We start from the raw sequence: 6,572 nt of genomic DNA, 5'->3' as shown, positions 1-6,572 counted from the left end.
CCAAAATACCAGAAAGTGGACCCACTGCAGACAGTTCTAAAACTCGGAAGAAGGGGTCGGTGTTACAGCTGGCGGTGCGCGGCCCCCGACCCGCGGTGTGGGGTCCGCTGCCCACCGCCTCGGCGCTGACACTGATGAACCCGCGTCTGGCTAGAGAAGGGCGGCGGGCAGGTGGGAAGCCAGCGCCGAGAAGCGAAAAAGGAACGCGGAGCTCGCCTGAAATCGCGGGCGATTTTTTTTTCTGCTTTTGTGTAAGGCATTTTGAACCGGAAAATTGTCTTTCCTCCACACCCTTCCAGATAATCGGAGGGAATGTATTTGCTGATTCAGAATACAAATACGATCCCTTTCATCTCAGCCCTGACCCCCCAGTCCACTCTACGCAACCCAAGCCCACAAGGTACGAGGCAAGCAACTGACGGCACGAATTAGGAGGCGAACGGCGTCCACTCGGGGGAGGAGGCCGCAGCGCGCGGGTCCCCGCTGAAGGCTCCAGGCTTGATCCCGCCTCTGGGAGGCCAGGTCCGGCCTCCGCGAGGTTTAAAGTCCCACCCGGGAGCCTGCCACTCCCCGCCCGGCAGCCGGGAGTCCCGGTCCTCCCGTCGCTCCTAAGTATCCACAGCCGCGCGTCGGGACCAGTCCAGCCACGCACCAGCGCCACGGCCCAGCGAGGGCACGTGGGCGCAGCCTCGGAGACGGCGCGCGTGCACACTAGTCACGCCAGACTGACGGACAGCAGGGAGGAAATCAGAGGCCGGAGCAGTCATTTTAGAAAGGAAAAGAAGAACAGCTTCGTCACCGAAAAATAGAAAGGATGATTTATGAAAATAAAGGATGGGGACTCTTTTTTTCTTTTCTCTGCAGTGTTCAGCCATTTTGCTTTGCCTTTTTGGTTTAAACATTCACGAGAACGGGTCGGAAGGTGGTGCTGTGACGCGGTTTGTGTGAGGGGCAGTGTCGGTCAGGGGCCCTGCGACCACTTCCTGGTTCGGGTCTGCCTTCCCTTGGTCCGCCGTGGCGAAGGGGCTGGCCCAGCCCAGAGGCTTCCATTGGTTTTTTCAGCCCATCTTCTCTCTTCCTTTTCGGTTGTTCTATTCCCGTCTCATCCGTGCAGATGGAGTGCTCCTGGGTCCCAAACATCACTGACCTGAGTGTAGCCCCTCAAAGCACAGCAGGACGAGGAAGATCCCAGGGAGGGTGAAGAGAAGGAGCTGCTCTCTGTTGAACTGTTTCAGGGGTTCCTTTTTTCAGGATGAGAGATCCGGTCTCTGCTGTTCCTTCCCTGATAAAGCCATAGGTTTGCCGATTTGTCCAATCTTCTTTCTTCTTCCAAGCAATGCAGGAGCAGGAATCCCACCATGAGGAGGGCGTGCAAGGAAATGAGAGCAATGTACATTGTCAACAGGATGAAGGACTTCTGGTTGGTCTTACTGATAGAGTTACTGGCCCAGGCACAGTGGTGGCCCATCTTTCGAAGGCACCGCTTAGAAACACTGCAGGGGTGGGCTGGGTCCGGCTTGAGGCTGCAGCATTCAGGACACTTGTAAAACCACCTGCCCGGGTTTCAACTGTAAACCCTGCATGAATTCTTTAGAGGCGTTTCCCTTGGTCACTGGCCTGGGATCCTTCAACCTGGCCGGGTAGAGGGAAGCCAGGGCCAAGAAGGGCAGCAGGGTGGACACAATTCCATTGACGATGCTGTACATGTACTCTTGGGACGGACTCAGCATGGCAAAAGGACCACAAACTGCATAGCGGACCAGAATCCAGGTGACAGTGGCACAGGAGATGTCACAGCCGTCGCGGATAAATCACATGCTTCCCACAGGCTGGGGAAGGGGGGTGGGACACACTTCTCCCGCTGGAGGTATTCTGGTTTCCGCATTAAGTCTCGAAAATCGTGAGCAGGGATAAGCATCCTAAGCTAGTCTATACGTACCGGCCTCTGATGACCCAACCAGCACCTTCTAAAGCAGGGAGTTCTCCAGGGGACAGTGGCAATTAGTGAGGCCACTGACAAGCATGAAGCCGGAGCAACTTTCCCAGTCCCAGGCCCCTGGTGGAGGGGATGGGGGGTGGGGGGCGGCTGCTGCCACCGCCTCTCGAGGACCCGGGTACCCCGGAGCCCGTCTCGGGCTGCAGTGATGCCTCTCCGCCTCCAGGTGCCCCAGCTCCCTGGACTCCGCCAGGCGCCCGACGCAGTTCAGGTGAAGCCCGGGGAGCTCGCGACGGTGACATCCGCGGCGGTGGCAGCGGCCTGAGAATAGTTTAATAGCTACACATTCTTGTGCTCTTTGACCCAGAAATCCCCATTTTTTTCTTGAATATACCCAAAAATGTTGTCAAATAATATTTTGTACAAGACTATTCAATGCAGCATTGGTTCAAATAGTTAAAAGTCCATCCATATGGAACCAGCAAAATAACTTAGAGTGCAACCAAATGGAGGAATACTATGTAACTGCCAAAAATGAGGCATATTTGAAGGTGATGATATGGAAATGTTTCCAAGACCCAAGTGAAAAAGAGCCAGGTGCAAAACGTTCTCTATAGTTCGGTCCTTCTGTATAAATGTTTAAAAGGCAACATTATGTATAGACATATACATGCTGGAAGATGCATACAATTTTATCTGCTTTTCCTGAAACGAATCAATAGAAATGTTGATGAGAGTTACTTTAGAGGATTGAGATTGAAAGGAGAGCAAAAGGAGGCTTTCTGTCTTTATTTTGTGCCTTTCTGTATTGTTTGAATTTCTAACCCTGTACATATATTGTCTATATTTTTTTCTTAGTGTCAATGGTAGTTAACACCACATGAGCTAATGGGCCACTTTTGTTTATTTTCTCTTAAGCACTTTTTTTTTTTGACAAAAACTTAGGAATATTATTTTAAAATTTCATAAATATTTCATAATTAAGAGATTCCTCATGTCATTTTCAAAATTATATTCAAATGTTTAATTTGCTGCATTCAAATTGATGGTTATAGTATTCACTACCAATATCTTAACTTTTATTATTTTTGGACACTAGAGGGAGTTTAGAAATGAGATGAAATAAATTGAAAACTAAGATGGCTCCTAAAATTCTATGACTTGATTTTCTTACTCCCACTGAGAACCTCTAAAGAACTAAAGCATTGCTATAATCATATTTGATGTTGTAGATATATTCCTAAGAGCTTCTGTATATACTGAATAATATTTTAAGTTCTCCTGGGGAGATTGCTACTGAAAGAAGTCCTACTGTGAAATGTTTGGGGGAAAAAAATGAAGCCTTTCATAAAACAAATAATCACAGCCAGTGTATCATTCTGTGACAAGATTCTAGGATCTTATAATCTTCTTTACCAGCAGATACTCTAAAGTTGCGGTGCAATTATATTGGTACAATCAGTTTTGCAAACCTTGAGAAATACAGGTACTCTAAATGTTAATTGTCTAATTCCCACAGGTTAAAGGAATAAGCAGTTACTCTGTGTAGTTTCTTTTTTTCCTATTAAAGCCAGTTTAAATGATTCACTGTTTGAATCCCACTGAACTGCTATATGTCTTCATCTTTTCATTCATTTATATTTTTTGAGTTTTCACTATATGCCAGACATAGTAACAACCACGGAGGATAAAACAAAAGGAAATAAAGATCCTGACTTCAAAAACTTTGCAATCTAGTTGGAAAAAGACCAGAACCAAATAAGCAAATAGCTGTATAAGAGATTAGAGGAAAAGGTGAGTATGAAAAGCAGAAATACAGCATAATGTGGTGAATAGTACTAATGGTTGTGATTATCTGGTCGTCCTCTATTTCTGAGCATATGCAGGTTATTCTTCCCTATCCCCATGAAGTTAGGCATGTCAATTTGACTAGTTCTGTCCAATGAAATGTCAATGAAATGGCTATTTTGCAAGGCTGAAGTATGAGTTTGCCAGTTTTCAACACCCCAACCCTTTCTTCCTCTGATGTTGAGATCAGGAAGACATGGAAGTGTCATGATAAAGAAGGTGCCTGGAATGTTGAATCACCACTTAGAAGATGGCTTACTTGAAAAGTTGCCTAGATTTTACCTGAAAAGTTTCTTTAAATAAAAAAAAAAAACACTTCATTTGTATAGTGTCCATAAAAATGAGGAACTGTTTGTTACCACAGCATAGTGTAGCCTGTTCTGACTGATATACAGAATTGGGGGGAGGGGCCAGTGAGGCTGGAGGACTCCTCAGAGTAGTCAAGGAAGTTCTTTCTAAGGAAGTGGTATTAACAGTACCGTTGTTATTTTTGCTTAAGGTTAAGAGTCAAGGTAGGGAAGGCATGGAGAGAAACAGTTCTTAAATATTGTCAATCGACCCAGTGCTTCAGAATCATTGGAGGACATTTGTCAAAAGGATGGATTCCTTGGCCTCATCCAGACCTGTTGAATTCAAATTTCCAGGGGACAGACTCAGGATTCTGAAATTTTAATAAAATTACAGGTTATTTTGATTCACTGCCAGCTCTTAGAATTACTGAATTCATCTTCAAGCCTTGACTGTTCGTGTATCTGGTATATATAGTGTGATATATAAAATTTTAAATTATATTCCTTTTGGTCTTTTTCTTACTCTGACTCAACCCTTCTAAAACTCTAGGAGCAATAAGAAGGGAAAATAAGAGGAAGAGCACATTTCAATTTTCATCCAGTGTTCTTTTTTATCTGAAGGTTTGATGGAATATCATTCTATATGTACCTTAGTTTGATGAAATCTACTTTTAAGTTTTCAAGTCATAATAATATTAAAGACAGTTTTTTTTGTTTGAATTATATCAACAGAATGAAATAGTAACTTATGGCACTTTGGGAAAGAAAAACATCAAGGTAGTTCAGAAAGATTTTGTTGTTAAAATCTAAAAACAATAAGGCATATTTATGGATATGCACATAATCACTCTGCACGGTACTGTATATTTGTCAATAGTTTCTGAAAAATCTTGGTGCTTTAAAGCTATTCTCTTTTCCTTTAAATGACAGCCCTAGAAAAATTATGATTTTAATAAATATAAAAGTTATAAATTTTAAAAAGAAAAGCTGAGGTTAGGGGAAGTATTTACCCTATACAATTACTTTTAAAAGTGGCATGTACTAAATATTTCAATTTCATCCTGTCCAATGACACATATTAAGTATATAGCAAACCTGACCCTTTTTTAAATTTAAATGGCTAAAAATATATTTTCAAGTAAAATGGAGAGAGAAGATACAAAGGAAAAACCCTGTTGGCTATAGGTAAGGAAGAGGGAACTCGATAGCAGTGAATCCTGCATGTAACTGCCAGAAAGACACATGGTACGTGTTAATTTGTTCTTTTCATTTACTGAACTGTAGTGATGGTGGAAAAATGGTCAGTTCCTTGACACCACAGTTCCATCCCAAAAGAACCTCAGAATTCATAGGATGCACTTAATAAGTGAGTAAGTGAATGAATGAATGAATGATTTTACAGATTTTGAGAAAAGCTCTAGGCAACATAACAGTATCACTAAACTCAGTCAGCATTTTACTCCAAACTCCAGGGGACTCTAGCAAAATAAACAGATAAATGTCCCATGTTGAATTATTTCCCAAGTTCAGAGCCTGGGAGAGAATCTAAATATAACTTGAAGGGTATCCCTTGCTGAAAACGGAAATAGCCTTTAAATTTCATGTCGTCTTTGAGTAAAACAATAACGTTTGTTAAAACATTGTTATTGTTAAACTTACCAGCAGAGGGAGCTCATTTATGGCGTTCACCTAGAAACCAACATGGTGCAAAATACCAATGATTCTGCTTCCGATTTCAGCACTAAAATATATGGCATAATTTTTGCCTGGGATAAAGGTTGAAATGCTTTTTTGATTTATGCTATCTGGTTGTCTCAGAAAACAGCAAAGAAACTTTTATCAACCACAAATTTGTTCTTTGATTTCTTATTTCTTCCCCACAACTTCCATCAGTCAAAACATTTCCTGCATGTACCTCCCTAGAACCCTAAAATTCATTGTCTTTTCATATGCTCTCATTTAAATTTTACCACGTTTTTCTCATGAAGCCTCTCATCAGAATGTTTTAGGCACTTTGAATCAAGCATTGATGAAGGCTCTTTAGAGAAAAACTATTGACTGGTTGGTGACTGATAAGTCATTTGAAAGTCTTAGATAGCTAAAATTTAAGTCATAATCTGTTGTGACATAAAATAAATATACTTTTGATGTTAATAGTCATTCATATTAAATGTAAACAGGTAGAGAAAAGAGCTTAAGGCACATCATTCAACACATGCCTTAATCCATAAAAAAATAATAATAATAAGGTCTTTTTGGGGGGCAGGGACAAGTGAGTGATTTCTGAAAGTAAACTAAAAGCCAGTCCAGGAAGATTACATTTCAGTTCTTTTTTAGCATCTGCTTGTCAAGAGCAAGAATTTGATTTTTTAAAAGTCCTTTTAACAGTCAGTAACAAAAGGAACGCCCCTTAGGAAACAGGCCCATTTTGATATTTTGAAAATTCAGTGGGTTTTCTATACCTACAAATATTTGAGTACCGTAAATGTGTAGAGTTG

General features: G+C 41.9%; 1 pseudogene; it reads right to left on the bottom strand.

Moving 5' to 3' along the window:
* Positions 1-902: 902 nt before the first annotated feature.
* Positions 903-1,918, bottom strand: LOC101423390 (palmitoyltransferase ZDHHC3-like; annotated as a pseudogene).
* Positions 1,919-6,572: the final 4,654 nt, after the last annotated feature.

The sequence above is a fragment of the Dasypus novemcinctus genome, chromosome 7 (assembly GCF_030445035.2).
Source record: "Dasypus novemcinctus isolate mDasNov1 chromosome 7, mDasNov1.1.hap2, whole genome shotgun sequence".
Classification (NCBI taxonomy): Eukaryota; Metazoa; Chordata; class Mammalia; order Cingulata; family Dasypodidae; genus Dasypus; species Dasypus novemcinctus.
Note: the sequence above shows the minus strand (reverse complement) of the source record. Positions and strands in the feature narration are given on the sequence as shown.